Here is a 17623-nt window from a genome sequence, read left to right as displayed (position 1 = left end):
TTAAGGAAAACTGATTTTTCTGGGTAGAGGACTGCCCCTAGTGAGTAGTCAGTTCTGGGTAGCAGAAAGTGGCCACTTTTCCGATCCATTGTTTTTTTTTGGGAAGGGTATTCATTCCTCATCAGAATGTAACTCTGCCCAGTGAATCACAACAGCTTCACTGCATACCTTTGAAATAAAGTACTAAAAATTGTCTTGAATTCCACAATATCACCTGGATATTCCTCTGCTTTTAAAAGACATGGGCTCACAGTCTTGTGGTTGTGCAACTATAACTTGACTGAGTTCAATGTAGTTAATCCTGATTTACCTCAATGTAAATCAGGAGACAAACACATTATAAGAAACATAAAAAGGGCTACTTTTCTATCTGGATATACTAGTTTTACTCGAGTTCTTCTCTTTCAACACTGAGCAGAGTCAGTAAGACTGTTTCATAGTCACTGGAGCTCTGTTCAGTTATTTAAGCACTATGTCTCACATTCTGGATTTTTTGGAAGATCTCTAGAGCTATGTTCACACAGCAGCATTATTTTGGAATAGCTGACGTAATTCTGAAATAACCCTGTGTGCATCTATACTACAAACCTTTATTCCGAAATAATGTTGAGCTGGAGGACTTCTTATTGTGACTCATGGTTACCCTCATTTCATGAGGAGTAAGGAAAGTCAAAGAAAGAGTGTTCTTCCTTCGATTTCTTGCTGTGTAGACAGCACCAAAAGCCGAATTAAGCTATTTCAACTTAAGCTATACAATTGATGTAGCTGAAGTTGCGTAATTTAGCTTTGGCCCTGCTGTGTAGACATACTCTTGATGAAAGATAGGAAACTATGGTGATTTAAAAACCTTTTCTTTCATTCCTTTTCTCTTTTCCTCTAGAATTTTAAGGGGCATTATTTCATTTAACATGTCATATAAATTTCTCTTGAGCCTCATGCTGGTATGGTAACTTGGAACTTAATTTCTCTTCCAAAGTCTGTTGTTTGTGATCAGTTTGATTTTGTGTATTTTTCCTTTTTTCCCTGACCTTTTACGGTTCTGTTGACAAGACTTAGGTGAAGGACTTAAAGCCCCTCCGTTCCATTCCTGTTGTGGAATAAATTCTCTCTTGTCTTCAGGAATTGATTTATTTTCCCTCAGGATATTCTCCATAGTTTCCTACTCGAAGGTAATGTTTTCTTTGATGTACTATACTGGGTAGGATAGAATTACACCATATAAATTTATTGCTTATTTGCTGTAGGAAAGTTAGTAACCAATTATTCTAAAAAAATGCAGTATGCTTGTTTGGTAGAGCAATCTCTGTTTAACTCAAATTTGATTTTTTCTTAATTACTAAATCTTAATATCATTCCAATTCAGAAATAATAGGCTAAATAATAGGTGTAATTACCTTTGGAAAATTAGCACACAACTTACATACAATTTGTGATTTATTCTCTATTCTTATTAAATAAACATGTATGTCATAGTGTATGCAAACATTCATAATGCTTCTATAATATCTATAATAAAAGGTACATTTTCCAAGTAAATGAAGTAAGGGGATGTGAAGAAAGACTAGTCTAATTTAGGATGTGAAATCAGACTCACTGTGTGAACTTGGGCAAGCTGTTTAGTTTCTCTGTGCCTTAGTTTACCAGTTTGTAAAATGAAGGTAATATGGATCTACCTCACAGTGTGTTTTGAAGCTTAAAGAGATATTGCTAATTGATAAAATGTATTTTGTAGTTTTATTGTGACATTTCCTGTTTTCTAAATGCTTTTCTCTCTCATGTTGCTGAGTGAAGGACACACATGCATGGGGAACTGGCTAAATAAGGGATAAGCTCTAGTGATAGTCCCACTGATGGTTCATGACTCTTTGTTGCCAATTCTTGTCAAGCCTGATATACTCACTACACCTAATGCACTGGTCTCATAGGGTATGTCTACACTAGCTCGTTAGTTCGAGCTAGGTAGGCAAAGAGGGCAACCGGAGTTGCAAATGAAGCCCGGGATTTAAATATCCTGGGCTTCATTTGCATGTTCCTGGGCACCGCCATTTTTAAATCCCCCTTAGTCCGAACTACCTGCCTGCGGCTAGACACAGCAGTTAAACGTTAATTCGAACTAACTCTTTAGTTTGAATTAACTGTTACTTCTCATTCCACATCATTCCACATCATTGTGTGATGTATGTTCAGGGTGTGTATAAAGGTTTATAAATATGTTCTAGAATTATTTAAATGTGTGTCTGGCAGAACATAAGGTAACCTGCCTGAGACAAGGGAATGTGGTTCAGCCTGGGCCATCAGAAGGGGAGCTAAGGGCAACCCAGACCTCAGTATTGCCCAGATCACACCATGCCTCCCCCAGCCAACCCTTAGCAATGTTCAAACAGTGCTGTGCAGGGCTCTGGCAGCACTTCAAAGGGATTGGCATGCTAGGCTCTTTTAAATTGCCGGGCCATGGGAAAGCTGCTCTCTTTTCCCCCTCCTGTTGATGGCCCTGCCAACATGGAATGAAGACTGCACCCTCAAGGAACCTTTGTACCCCTTGAAACAGGTTCAGCTGAATGTTGGGACAAGAGCATGGCATCTGTACCCTAGCAGGAGAGAAGCTCAGTGTGGGCTTACTTTTCAAATAGTAAATTTCAGAGGTTTACTGGGCTATAAAGGCAGAGGATCTCAATGTCAAATAGTAAGCAACTGAATCAACTGTGGAACTCCTTGCCAGAGGAGGCTGTGAAGGCTAGGATTATAACAGAGTTTAAAGAGAAGCTAGGTAATTTCATGGAGGTTAGGTCCATAAAAGGCTATTATCCAGGGGATAGAAATGGTGTCCCTGGCCTCTGTTTGTTAGAGGCTGGAGAAGGATGGCAGGAGACAAATCGCTTGATCATTGTCTTCGGTCCACCCTCTCTGGGGCACCAAGTGCTGGCCACTGTTGGTAGACAGGCTACTGGGCTAGATGGACCTTTGGTCTGACCCAGTACGGCAGTTCTTATGTTCTTATATTCTTAACTGATTGTATAAAATATTACTTTGTTATAAAAAGTGCATTAAGTAAAGTGTTTTATGACAGTCTGTGACATACTACTAATAAATATCATTGTGAAATGTATGCATTAACACCTCATGAGGGACTGTGGGTACTCACTGACAATATGCTGCAAAGTCTGTGACCAAACACAGGGATAAATAGGTTAACAGCCTGTCTCCAATGTAAACAAAGCATTTTGCAGGGTGATGGGAAGTCAACAGGAAGGGAGGAACAGCAGGAAGCATTCCTGCTTCCTATAACAGGGTCAATGAACTTTGAGAGAGATAAGCAAACACAAAAAGTCATTTTGGTATTCATCACTTTGGGCATTAAAGGGGCCAGAGCTCTTGAAATCATGGATCCTTTAACTAAGGAGTGGGGATTTGAAATTTCTGAGAACTGACTTGAGGTAAGAAACCTGCTTAGGCAAAGATTGTAACTTTCTGAAATTAAGTTTTTATACTTAGTATAAGTCTAAATATCATTGCTATCTTTATTCCTTTATATGTGACATCACTTAATATGATGCCTTTTGTTAAATGTTTTACATTGCTATAAATCAATACAGTGCCGTGCTTGAATTAAGAGGGACAGTCAAATCCCAGTTAAATTAATGAGCCGTGGTATATTGTCTTTTTAAAGGATCAATGATTTTAGCTTCTGTAAGTGTTCAGTGAGAAGACTAGACATTGGCAGGAGAGGGTTTTCATGAAATATAAGTGGTGGCTTTAGGGCCACCCTGCAAAAAATATTTGGGAAGAGGAAGTCAGGTCATTTACCTGTGTGCTTGTATGTTTGCTGCTGGTGTCAAGCCTATGAACTACAACAGCAGAGCATTGAAGGCTTCCATAATTGTAGGCAGTGACCCAACCCATTTGTTGGTCTGTGTTGAATCACAAAGCATTCTATACCATTACTCACTTGGAGTAGCATCTCCCTCTTCAAGCAGTGCAGCTGAACTCAGGAGAACTATTCGGAGAGTAAGGAACTATTCAGTGAGACGGAAGATGGCAGAATTTGACCCTGACTGACTTTTCAAGGAAAACAAAAGTTCCCTCCTCTGATGGTTAGAAACCTTTGTTGAATTTCAAGCCTAAAGTTGTTGGTGACCAATTTATATCCATTTGTTCTTGTGCCCACATTGAATGATTCCCCTCTCTCCCTGGTATTTAGCTCTCTCATGAGTATACATGGAGAACAATCATATCTACCCTCAACCTTCTTTTGGTTAGTTCAAACAAGCCAAGTTCTTTGAGTTCTCTCTCATAAACGAGGGTTTCAATTCCTCTGATCATCCAAATAGCCTTTCTCTGCACCCATTTCAGTTTGAATTAATCTTTCTGAAAGATAGTAGACCAGAATTGCACATAGTATTCCAGATGAGGTCTCACCAGTGCCTTGTACTAGTACTAGTCTTCCCTATCTTTAATGGAAATACCTCTCCTAGTGTATCCTAGAACTGTATTAAGATTTTTTCATGGCTACATCATGTTGATAGATCATAGTCCAGGCCTGGGCAAAATTTGGCCTGCTAAGTCCCAGGCAATCTCCCTTGCTTGCCCTGCATCCCCTCATGCTGCTCAGAAACTCAGATGCAGGGCGCTTTCTCTTTATGAGTTGGGAGGGCAGGGGGGAAGATTCAGATGCTGCTCCCACCCCCAGCACAATCCCAGGGCTGGCCTTACCATGAGGCAAAATGAGACGGCCACCTTAGGTGCCAGACTGTGTGTAGGGGTGGGAGTGGGGCAGGGAGGGGGCACCACTAGGACCCAGAGTGTAGAAAGTTGTGTCTGCTGCTGGTGCATGTGTATTCTCTCTGCAGTACCATGAGAGGAGTAGAACAGAAAGAAGGCAGAATTGAAACCTTTCAAAGTTTTGGCCCAAGTGAGGGTAGATGGGGGCATCATTTGAGCTCCCCGCCTCAGGTGCCAAAATGTTGTGGGCCGGCCCTGAACAATCCCATTGGCTGGTTTCTGGCCAGAAACTGGCCAATGGAAGCTGCCTGTTTGACTAAGCACAACCTTCCTGCTCAGTTGCTTACTCAAGCACATAGCCAAACAGGAAGAAACATTTTAAGCTCTACAAGCCTTTAGCTCTGCAGGCAGGCAGCCAGGCTGGTTTGGCTGCTGGTTGGTAAGTTTCCAGCCAGAGACTGCCTCTGGCATCCCAGCCCCTCTCTTCTCCAACCCTCTGCCCCCACTCCTGCTCCACTACTCCACATGCACCCAGACCCCCTCCCACATCTGGCACCTCAATCTCCTTCCCAAGATCACAATCCTCTACCACCCTAGGTCACATCCCAAACCCCTGCACTCCAGTCCCCTTCCCTAGGTCACAACTGTCTGTCTCCTTCACCCAAACTCCCTCGCAGACTCCATTCTCCCTCCTGCACCCCAATCCCTTACCCCAAGCTCCCTTCTGCACCTAACCTCCATCCCAGACCTCGCACCTCCTCTATTAATACTATGAAAAGAGTGCAGCCCTCCACCAAAATCTTGGAGTGGCCCCCATCAAAAATTATTGTCCACCCCTGTCATATTTGCTCTTATGATCAATATCACAATTCCAGGTCTTGTTTCCTCTGCTGCCTTTTCCAACTTATAAGTCCCATCTTATAGCTAAAATTCTTGTTGTAAGTCCTCAAGTGCATGACCTTGCACTTTCCACTATAAAATTTCATTCCCTTTCTATTACTCTAGTTTTCAAAGTCCTCTGGATCTGCTTGCCTAATATCCTGGTTCTCCTCTCTATTGGTAATACCTCTCAACTTTGTGTCATCTGTAAGTTTTATTAGCACATTTCTATTTTTGGTTCCAAGGTCATTAATAAAAATGTTAGATAAGAATGGTTTGATCCTTGAGGAACTCCACTAGTAGCCTTCCTCCAGCTGGACAGTTTACCTTCTCGTATGACCCATTGTAGTTGTCCTTTGAGACCGTTCCTTATCCACTTTTCAGTTCTCATATTAATCCCCATCTTCTCCAATTTAACAATAATTTCCCATAAAGCACGGTATCAAATGCCTTACTGAAAGCCCTGAAAGATTGCTAGTCCTATTAGATAAATATCTAGTCTGTCTACCAATGTGATAGTACTTGGAAAATATATATGTGCACTCCAGTATTCATGAGTAGACAAAGAATTCATATGTATATAATTTTATATATGTGATCCATTGTCTAGCTCTCAATTTGAGAAGGAATGAAAGATATGAGCTGTAAAATAGGTTGCATGAAACCACAGAGTGCATTTAGTCCAAAATTTTCAAAAGTGAGCAGCTAAAGCTGGGCTGGCGAGTAGATGGTTTTGTTTCAAAGGTGATAAACAGTTCATATTAATTTCACTGGAAACACCCTTAAAATTGGTGTTTTGAATTTTGGAAATTCTGGAGCATAATTTGACATATCCACTATTGAAAATTTTGACCTGGGTGAAATTCCTTCTCAAGTTTTCTGCAGTTTTGCTTGACCTGTTTTTGCTCCCATAACATTTCAAGAAAAGGGTAATTTGGCTGTGAAAAAAATTTAAATTACACTTAAAAACTGAAAAATCAATTTCATGCACAATTGGGCTTGTTTTAGCAAAAATATTTCATGGAAATGTCACCACTCATGGATTCACAATGAACTGTGCAAAATCTTTAAAGCTCTAGTATTTTAAATTTCATTCTGAATATTTCACCCTTCTCTAAACAGGGCTTTATCAAGTTAAATACTGTGCACACTATTGTAGGATGTTGATTTGTATCTCAGCAGGGGGGAATCTTTAGAAAGGTTGTGAAGTGGTTGTTCCAAAGATTTAAATTAAGGCAGCAAGGTTAAGGAATTCTACAGGCCCCTGGAGGAATACTAAGTATGTGTGTCTAATACTTTTTTGTGTTCATGAGAAGATTATAGTGATGTGAACTCTCTAGATATGATGAATTGCCATTCTAATGTTTGATTGGGAGTTTCTGCCAAGCTGTATTGTCTGGGGGTATGGAAAATGATGAGGTGGTGTCACTTAGTATCAACTAAGCTGTAAGTGTGAAAGTGTTTGCCAGAGTTGGATGCACTTTTGGTTCACTTGGGATAGAGAAAACAATTTGGCAGTGGCTAAATTCATTGACGTAATCTGAATCAAGAAAAAAATATGTACATGTAAGGAGTCTTTCATAAGATTGTTAGTTTGCTCTGTAAATGGATAAGTTGTGTCTAAAAATATCTTTTCACTGTAACATACAGTGACTTTTTTCTCTAAACACTTGAGTTTTAGATGAATTTGAAGGGTTTTAAGTTTATGTAAGTTAGGTGGTAAACAAAGTTAGCAAGCTATCACATTTTCAGTATATTGCTGAATGCCTTTTGGGGGCCTGCAGCAGGGTCTTCTAGCAAGCATGAATCACAAAGGCTGTACGTTGGATCAGACGGGGAAATCAGTTGAGAAATTGCTAACTTTATGAGTTTCAGAGGTGGTTTTGTGGTCAGCTCTGACGCAATGGATACTGAGTGTTCAGAATTATACTAGCCATATGGTGTTCTTGTAGCAGACATACAGTAAACAGTTGTAACCTTAAGCCATGTGGAGGTGCAGAAGGTAGTGGAAGTTTTTGTTTAATACTGTAGGTCAATGGCAGGGAGACGTGACCAAGTAGGTAATTCTGTTTATGGCACCCTGACCTCACCCAGAAATAATGGTGCAATGGGGGTGTCAACTCTGGATGAACAACTCAGGAAAAATCCTTCTGTGTGTCTGGATTAAGCTCAATCTGAGCCTTATGTGCTTCAGAGCACTGAGTAGACTTCTACATGAACTAGGATTTTATTCTCAATGGGCTATTATTTCTCCAGCCAAAACAGATGTGCTTATTAGGTAGGCAATTTTATTTAATCCCACACACTGGTCTTTAGCTATGGGATCCCAACAGAGTTAACAATATATTGGTCACTATATAAATATGTTGATTTTGGGCTAGATTCCCAAAGAAACACTTCTATGTTCACATTGGGATATGTAAGTGCACATTGATGTTCTTATTTAGAGAAAACTAATTTCAAAGACTTTATATAAAAATATGAAAATATTTTTTTAAAAAGCACGTCTGCACTTTCTTACGGGACTTACATGCAGAACAATAGGAGGTGTCTGCATATTGCTACGCACCATTAACCAACAGGAGTAAGGGTAGTCTAGCTTAATAATCAGAGCAGGCATCAGGAACCAAGGACTAGCTTCAGAGCTCAAATCAGTGGTTGGAAGCTGGAGTCATAGGCACCAACTCCATGGGTGTTCTGCAGTTGGAGCACCCATAGGGACCACCCCATTCCCATTCCTCCCACTCCTCTCACTGGCAGGTGGCCCCACTGACCAACTCCTTTTCTTCCTTCCTCATGTTTCAGGAGTGCTGTGAATTAACTGCTTTGAAGTGTTCAGGTAGCTCTGGGAGGCAGGGGAGGAATGGGGAGGGAGTGTGCTCAGGGGAAGAGGTAGGGTAGAGGCAGGAGTCTGGGGAAAGGGAGGAATGGGGAAGGGGCAGGAGTAGAGTTGGGGCACGGATTGGGGAAAGGAGGGAACCAGGGTGGGGTAGAGATGGGGTTTGGGGGAAGGAGTGGAATGAGAGTTGCTGGGCAGGGCATGGATGGTGTTTGGGGGAAGGGTGGATTGTGGGGGTGGCATGGGCAGAGTGGGGGATCAAGCACTTCCCAGTTGAAGGGGAAGTCAGCACCTCTGGCTAGAGCTATGGATCAGACTAGAGGACAGAAACTGGAAATCAAAGGCAAGGATCAAGCCAAAGTCATTTGTCAGAAACCAAAGCCACAGGCTAAGCCAGAGCTCAGGAAAGGTAATGAAAGGGATAGCAGGCAAGCCGAGGTTTGAGATAGGAGGGCAAGGCAGAAACACAGCAACTCTAGAGCAAGCACAATAATAGGCAGAAGCATTAGGCAGCCAGCAAGCTGCTGGTTTAAGCATCAGCCTGCAGGCTACTCCAGCTAATCAGATGGTGTGACCAGTTGGGAAATTTCCTGCAGGTCAGCTGTACTGATCTGCCTGAAGATTAGCTCAGTATGGCTCTGATTCCTAATACATACTCATGTTATTCTGTATGCCTGCAGGGCTTGTGTTACGTTTGTGAATACAGGACTGAGCTCCACTTGATTGCTAGGTATATTCATGCTATTAGATGCTTGCGAGGTTTGTGTTGTGATGTTTGTGTGCCCAATTTTATAGCACAAACTTTGCACACACCGAGTACAATGCAGGATTTATCAGATGGCAGGCACCTGAAATCCCCCAGACTATAATTCATGGCTACGTCTACACTGGCCCCTTTTCCGGAAGGGGCATGTAAATTTCACTAGTCGTCGCAGGGAAATCCGCGAGGGATTTAAATATCCCCCGCGGCATTTAAATAAAAATGTCCGCCGCTTTTTTCCGGCTTTTAAAAAAGCCGGAAAAGAGCGTCTAGACTGGCCCCGATCCTCCGGAAAAAGTGCCCTTTTCCGGAGGCTCTTATTCCTACTTCAATAAGACCCTCCGGAAAAGGGCACTTTTTCCGGAGGATCGGGGCCAGTCTAGACGCTCTTTTCCGGCTTTTTTAAAAGCCGGAAAAAAGCGGCGGACATTTTTATTTAAATGCCGCGGGGGATATTTAAATCCCCCGCGGATTTCCCTACGACGACTGCTGAAATTTACATGCCCCTTCCGGAAAAGGGGCCAGTGTAGACGTAGCCCATGTGTGTGGCAGTTAGGAGCACACAAGGGTAAGATCATGCTTCGTAGTAGGCCTCATGGATACTTCCAACCCATAAGTGTCTATCATCTTGGGTTCACAAGAGCACGTGGTAGCTCCACTTTTATTTTTATTACAGTAATGTCAGAGGCCTCACACAGGATATGGGATCTGCTGTGCTAGGTGCTGTACAAATACAGAGTAGAAGATGGTTTATGGCACACTGTGTCATCTCAAAAGTTAATAACTAGATAAAATGCAGCCAGCATACATAGAAGGAAGTCAAGCTGCAGCCGTTTGGCCATACTGGCAAAGTGACCACTGTTGGATCTATCATGGTGAGGAGAGAACAATATGGCAAGGGAAATAACAAGAAGCAACTGCATTTCAGTGAGGAATACATTGACAAATAAATGGCTTTGGTGATGTCTCACTCAGCAAAGCTAATAAAACAATTAGTTCTCCTAAGCAGTGCACCTGGGAGTTAATCTATATTTGTGGAGGGGGCTGATTGGAACAATGTCTTCAGTGTACCCCTGGAATTCTCATGTGGGCTGGACGTCCATGTCTGGGTGAGCTTGCGCACTGTAGGCAGAACATACCTCAGTTGAATCTGTCTGTTCTGGTCCACTAGAAGAGCCTCACTGAGGTGATGGATCATGTGTGACTATCCAGACTGTATCTCTGGAATACCAGCATCTTGAATATGTTGCAATTGAAACATGGTCTGTTAACTTTGTTTCCAGGGTACAAGCAGCATCTCCTTTTCCCTTTCCTCATCTGAATCAGTACAAAGAGATGTAGCATTTTGGTGTGTAGCTGTAACTGCTAACTTTCTGCTTCTTCTATTCTGGTTCATCTCCTTCTCTTCCTCCTGTTCTTCCCAGCTCTTCTGTGCACTCTCCACCCACAACCCCCTCTGTTCTGGACTAAATTCTAATAGCAAATGCATCTAATCTTAGATCATGCAGGCAATAAAATGGCTACAGTTCATCAGGGTTAGCCTCTGGTGGGCTGCTGCTGCTGTATTTACCTGTGTCTCTGCAGGTATGGGCGACTGCATCTCCCGTTGGCATCAGATTGCCGTTCCTGGACAATGGGAGCTGCAGGAAGTGGTGCGGAACAGCACACCACTTCCTGCAGCTCCCATTTCATGGGAACAGTGAGCTGCAGCCAACAGAAGCTACAATCACTCATACCTGCAGAGGCACAGGTAAATATAGTGGCTGTGGTCTGCCAGAGGCTAATCCTGGCAAACTAGATCTGGCCTGTGGACCAGTATTTGCCCACCCCTGTCTTAGATGCTGCCACCTGTTTATGTCAGTGGCTCACCCGGAAGCCTATAGGAGGCTAATACTAACGAACTCTACGTAGCCTATCTCCACTATTAGGTGTGTGTGTATATCACACCCACACATATTTGTCTATGTCTGGTGGGTGTGCCTGTCTTTTCCATCCTTGAAACCTATACCATACATTTGTGCCCATCTTTCTCATACTTGTGCTTTGGGCATGCTAAATTTCTCTTCTTAAAACTCTGTGTTCATGGCTTCTGTTTATGCATCCATTTCCCCATATGCAACCGTATTTGCACACGTTGTAAGGTAAATGAGTCCCCATGGTAGGGTTGAAGTAATTTTTAATGTAATTTGTAAGGGTGGGGTGGGGGGACTCATTACTTAACTTTGCTATTTTTAATAAACTATGCTGAAGAGAGTTTTTGCCAGATTGACAGACCAGCAAATTAAATAGCATGAAATACTGTAAACTGGAGATGGGAGAGAAAAACAGGAAGGAAATTTGAGAACTCTGAGGCGAATCTTTTGGTTACAGTGGCATTAATACAAGAATAGAACAGGGAAGTTTGGCTATCAAAGCGGTTTTCTTGGGTAGGAGGAGTTGTTAGTTTGTCACATTCTTTCTTTGTGGGAATCCCCAATGAGTTGGCTTCCTGGGCTGAAAAAAGTAATTTATATTCTTGGTAGTGAAAAGCTGGTATTTATCCAGAAAGTGGATTTTACCACTACTGACATAAAGCCAGGCAAAATGAGATGATGAACCTCAGTGTCAAATCATTAGCTCCTGCTAAAAAATTGTAACAATTTAAGCTCATTTTCAGCTCTCAAAAGGCTTGATCCAAACTCCCATTAAACTACATAGAAAGTTCCCCATTGGCTTCAGTGTGATTTGGATCAGACCCAAAGTCACTGTAAGTAATGTAGTTGCTTTTCCGGATGAAATAATATGTCAGTAAGTGTCAGCAAAAGGGTCACTTTCCAGCATCTAAAGATAAATGAATATACTGATCTGTTTCTGAAATTTCTCTCTCTCAAAGAATGTATTTAAGTTTATCTAACATGCACATATACCGCAGGTTAAAGGGCCACTTGTATTGTGTTTTATTTTAAAAAAATCACACATCATCTCTGTATAACATTTTCCATTATTACTTCACTTAACAATGGATTTCATAATCCTGGCAAGAAAATCATAGTAAAACATGTTATTGTTTTCCATCACACCAGATGTCCGTTAAAATAGTTCATATAAAATGTAATCTTCTTTACAAAGAAGGTTTCAGAAATCTTCAGAGCAAGTTTAATGAAATTGCAAGGTCTTTAATGTTTTAGCCCTGGTCTACACTAGGGAGTTATTTCAAAATAACTCCCCATATTTTGAAATAACAGGTGGTGCATCCACACTACCAACCCTGTTATTTCAAAATAATGGGCTGGTGATTTTGAAATAATAACTCCAGCTTTGCATGAGGAATTACACTTATTTTGAAATAGTTATTTTGAAACAGCAGGAGCGTATATGTTCCACTGCTGCTATTTTGAAAAAACTAATCCCAAGAGTCATTCAAAGCAATTACTCCCCAGTGCTTCCTGGGCTCTAAGTCAAGGTAGTGTGTCCACATTAAGGGTATGTCTACACAGCAATGTTATTTCAGAATAAAGTTATTCTGTAATAACATAAGCCACATCTACACTATAAGCAATTATTTTGACATACTGTTAAAACAATGGCAAGCTGGAGGACTTCTTACTCTGACTCCTGTAGCCCTCATTTTATGAGGAAGGAAGAGTGCTCTACCTCAGACTTCCTGCTGTGTAGACAGCGCCAAAAGCCGAATTGAGCTATTTCGCTTAAACTGCACAATTTACGTAGCTCAAGTTGCGTAACTTATTTTGGCTTTCGTCCTGCTGTGTAGATATGCCCTAAGGGAGTCTGCCTCAAACTAATTTCGAGGCTGTAGTATGGACATGCTATTTTGAAATAGTTATTTTGGGAGTTACTATTTCATTTCAAAATAATTTCCTAGTGTAGACATGCCCTGGGTGAATAGAATTAATACACACAGGTTTGTTCATGGAGCAACAAGGTCATATACTTCTGTGTTTCTTTGCCCAAATATTACTTTATTGTGGTTCACACTGACTGTTCTCCTCCTAAACGCTTTTTATAGTCATTCCAAATATCTCAGATGTGAAAACTGACAGTAACTTTCTTACAAGCCTAAACCAGAACCCCCTTGAGAAACAAAATTTCACTTAACAGCGGCCTATAAAACACCATGTGATGGCATCAACCATCCGTCATCTAGATGGGATCCTGTTTCAGAAACAGTTTAATCTCTTAGAAATGAGATCCATTCCATCTCTACCCTTAATCTTCCACCTAATGGATAGCTGTGACCTCCTAGATGGCAAAGCAAAGAATTAAAATTCATAGCAGTCATTTTTGCTATTCATGCCCAAAATATATATACAGGTATGAGATTATTTATTAATAGATGTAAGAAAATCATTTAAATATTTCAAACAAAAATTAACATTTTAAAAATGCATGAAAAGTGATTATAGTATTTAATCTTACTTTAGGCATTTAGTTACAGGTATAAAAAGGCCTGTTTCACTTGACTCTCTGAAGGTACTATATTTCTAAAAGGCAGCTCATTTTAATAAGATGGAAATAAAATACTGGGTCAAATCTTGCAACCTTCTCTCATTTTTTATTTCAGTGGGAATTATACTTGTGTACTAGCCAAGCATTTGGGCATTTGCACTGATAAAGCATGGTACCGTGTCTCTAGAATGTTTTTCAATTGTAAAATATACAAGGGCTATAAAGCCTACGCTTCAAGAACTTCTTATTTTGGGGGACTCTCTCCATGTAAAGGATAATTTAATCTAATAGTTAAATAGTAAGATTCTAGCCTTTTCCTTGAAAAGATAGTCTTGAAAATGGAATCCAATCACTATTGCTGACTGTGTGTCACTGTGATTTTGCAAGTATTGTGGCCCAGTCTAATTTGTTTCTGAAAATTCTTGAAGAGGTGGTTGAGTTGGGTGTGGTAATTGTGCTGTCCCAAATCCACTAACTATGGGACAATAGCCTTGGCTTTGCCTTTGGAGATACTGATCTTGCAAAAGGTGTGCTAATGCCTAGTCTACCTATATTGAAATCTCAGTGATGCTATATCTCAGTGGTATCAAAGTTGGGTGCATCACAGAACAAGACTGTGTTCCAGGTGTCTAGTTCCAAGCACCAGTGGTTTATTTTTTATTTGCATTTCAATAATACAGAAATACACCATTCAGTATCAGGGATTGTGCTTAGATACGGGACAAACACATAGAAAGATAAAGCCCTTGCCCCTAGGGGTACGTCTAAACTACATGGCTACGTCTACACTGGCCCCTTTTCCGGAAAGGGCATGTAAATTTCATGAGTCGTCGTAGGGAAATCCGCGGGGGATTTAAATATCCCCCGCGGCATTTAAATAAAAATGTCCGCCGCTTTTTTCCGGCTTTTAAAAAAGCCGGAAAAGAGCGTCTACACTGGCCCCGATCCTCCGGAAAAAGCACCCTTTTCCGGAGGCTCTTATTCCTACTTTGGTACCACGAGGAATAACGGGGCTGCCGACAAAGGGCTTTGATGTCAGCAGGGGAGCGTCCAGACTAGCACGCTGAACGGACAAACAGCTGATCAGCTGTTTGTCGGCTCAGCGCGGCAGCCATATAAATTTAAATGAAGCCGTGATCATTTAAATCGCGGCTTCATTTGACTTTGCCTATGTGTCTAATCTACATGCCTCTGACAACAGAGGCATGTAGTCTAGACACAGCCTAAGAGAGTACACTATAACTACAACAAACTGCATTGAATAGATGTGTCTACACTGGCCACTTATTCCGGAAAATCAGCCGTTTTTCCGGAATAACTTGCCAGCTGTCTACACTGGCCCCTTGAATTTCCGGAAAAGCACTGACGATCTACTGTAAAATCATCAGTGCTTTTCTGGAAAAACTATGCTGCTCCTGTTCGGGCAAAAGTCCTTTTCCAAAAAACTGTTCTGGAATAGGGCCAGTGTAGACAGCACAGTAGTGTTTTCCGCAAAAAAGCCCCGATTGTGAAAATGACGATCGGGGCTCTTTTGCGGAAAAAGCGCGTCTACATTGGCACAGACGCTTTTCCGGAAAAAGTGCTTTTCCGGAAAAGCATCCTGCCAATGTAGACGCGCTTTTTCCGGAAATACTTATAACAGAAAACTGTTCCGTTTTAAGCATTTCCGGAAAAGGGTGCCATTGTAGATGTAGCCAATGAGTATGACCAACAATTAGAGGGAAGTGAACTAAAGGAAGAAGGTAATGCTGAGCGGATTGAAGTTATGTATGCTAGGTAACATGCACAGTGTGAGGCTCTATTTTAAAGGGCTGTTGCTGCTTTTGCATCTGACTTGTCATTCACTGCCTAATTTCTTGTGGGCATCACAGCAGCTGGCAGTCTTGAGGAGGGATTTGAAGAAGGTTTAGATTGACTCCCAAGGGTCTCTTTGTGCTCAATATCCATTCGTTGTGACATCTTAAGAGCATTTCGTTTTGTTTCTTACAATTTGGCAATTCAGAAGTAAAGCCATCTGCAAAGAGAAAAAGGAGAGAAAATTCACAATAGAGAACATTCACTTCAGTTAGGCACAGCTTGCAGACTCTGCTCAGAAGGTTTAGCACAGAGACTCGGTAATAACCTACCATATTTGGAGATCTCCTCACGCCAGGCCGAAAAGGAACAACTTTTCTCATTACTGCCTACACATAACCTGTCAGCAGGCAGTATGTTTCAGTATTTTCATTCCTTTAACTGAAGAAGCTGTTTTGTGCAGAGGTGCTTGTGATGGAAGTTACAGTTGTGCCATGGTACCAAAGGTTCTTGAGACATGAAATGTAGTGAATGGGACAGAGTTATGAATTGGTGCCAGAGGTTCATGAGTCTTGTGTTACAGCAGACAGGATGAAGAAAGAGAGACGTGCCAGAGGTTCCCAGGGGCTAAGTTACAGTGCAGAAATCCTGGAGTGGTGCCAGCAAGATGTCTAGTTACAGGCAGGCTGCTTTAAGGCAAGCCATGGCCTCAGACAGTGAGATACTCTTTGCTGTTGCTCTAAAATGGATCAGAATGTGACCTAGCTGGCTGAAGCTGAGACAATAGCTGGCAGGTCATGTCTCCTTCTAGGTTTGATGCATGATCCAGCATGGGAGCTGGACTCCTCTCTCAGTCCATTTCTACACAGATTGCCTGCCTCTTGTCTAGGGGGGGTGGAGAGGCCCATTTCCTGACTCCATGGTCAGTGCAGCACAAGGAAGGTTATAGTCCAGCAAGTAACTTCTCTTTTTCACAGAGAACTCTACATATTGTGGCCTGATTATCAGGGCTTGGGCTGATTTTGAAAGTGTGACTAGTAATAAAATTCCCCTTCTTAATATTCCAACCATCTGATATAGGTTTAGAAACTTGAAAATATTATCTAGCCAATCGCAGACCCCCTTTCATATACTGACGGTTTGTTTAAAGCAGTAAGGATGGCAGTTATAACCCTGTAATCCTATAAAGCTAACTAGGCTGTAGTTCCCTCAGGCATTCCTTTCATCTCTTTTAAATATTGGAACTACATTTGTAATGTACTAGTCCTTGGGATTTCTCTTGTATTCAAGATTTGTTTAAAATTAACATCAGTTGTTCATGGAGCTCCTCAGCTAGTTCCTTTTGCACTCTTTGATATAAGTTATCTAGGCCTATCGATTTGAAAAATTTAATTTTTAAAAGATGCTGCCTCATCTCTTACATTGTCACACATGGTCAAATTTCTTTTGCTCCACACCACCATATCAGATGGATACATTTCCCTGCTTAATTTCAAGTATTGAACAGAAATATGTGTTGAATATTTCTGCCTTTTCTACATCATTAATTACAACTAGCAGATTTACCTAGTGTTGCTCAGGTCCTTATCTCAATTAGGTTTTTTTAAAATAAAAAGAAAATGTAAATGCTTTATTTAAATGATTGTATTTTTCAAAAATACAGTGTTATTTTTCTAAAATTAATTTTTATTTCAGATTTCTTAAAAAAGGAATTGTCGACATTTTTCTGTTTAATTTATTTTAGTTTTTAAAAATAGGTATTCCGTCAAGTGTATTTTTTCTTCATCCCTATAAACTCTTATCATTTACTATATTTCAACAAAAAAAGAACTATAGTTAATTTGGTTTCTAATAACATTGTTTTCTAGTTTTCAAAACTTAAGCATAGATTGAGCTGTGCCAAAACAAAGTACTACTCCAAATTAATCTGTTTTATCTCTTTTCTCCAAGGTTTATTGGGAAGCTATCCTATTCTGAGCCTACCTTATTTTTCTGGCTCATCTTGATTCAGTCTCTTTCAACATTCACTCAGTTATGTCAATAGTGAAGACTGTACTTGATTTGGTGATTCTGTCTCCTTTCTGTTTGGTTTTATGAGAAGCAATCCCATTACAGGCACATCCTGTTTCCCTGGCACAACCAAACCCTTAAGTTGCTGTAAGTTATGATAAAAGGAAGCTGTATAC

The sequence above is a fragment of the Pelodiscus sinensis genome, chromosome 7, assembly GCF_049634645.1.
Source record: "Pelodiscus sinensis isolate JC-2024 chromosome 7, ASM4963464v1, whole genome shotgun sequence".
NCBI lineage: Eukaryota > Metazoa > Chordata > Testudines > Trionychidae > Pelodiscus > Pelodiscus sinensis.
Note: the sequence above shows the minus strand (reverse complement) of the source record.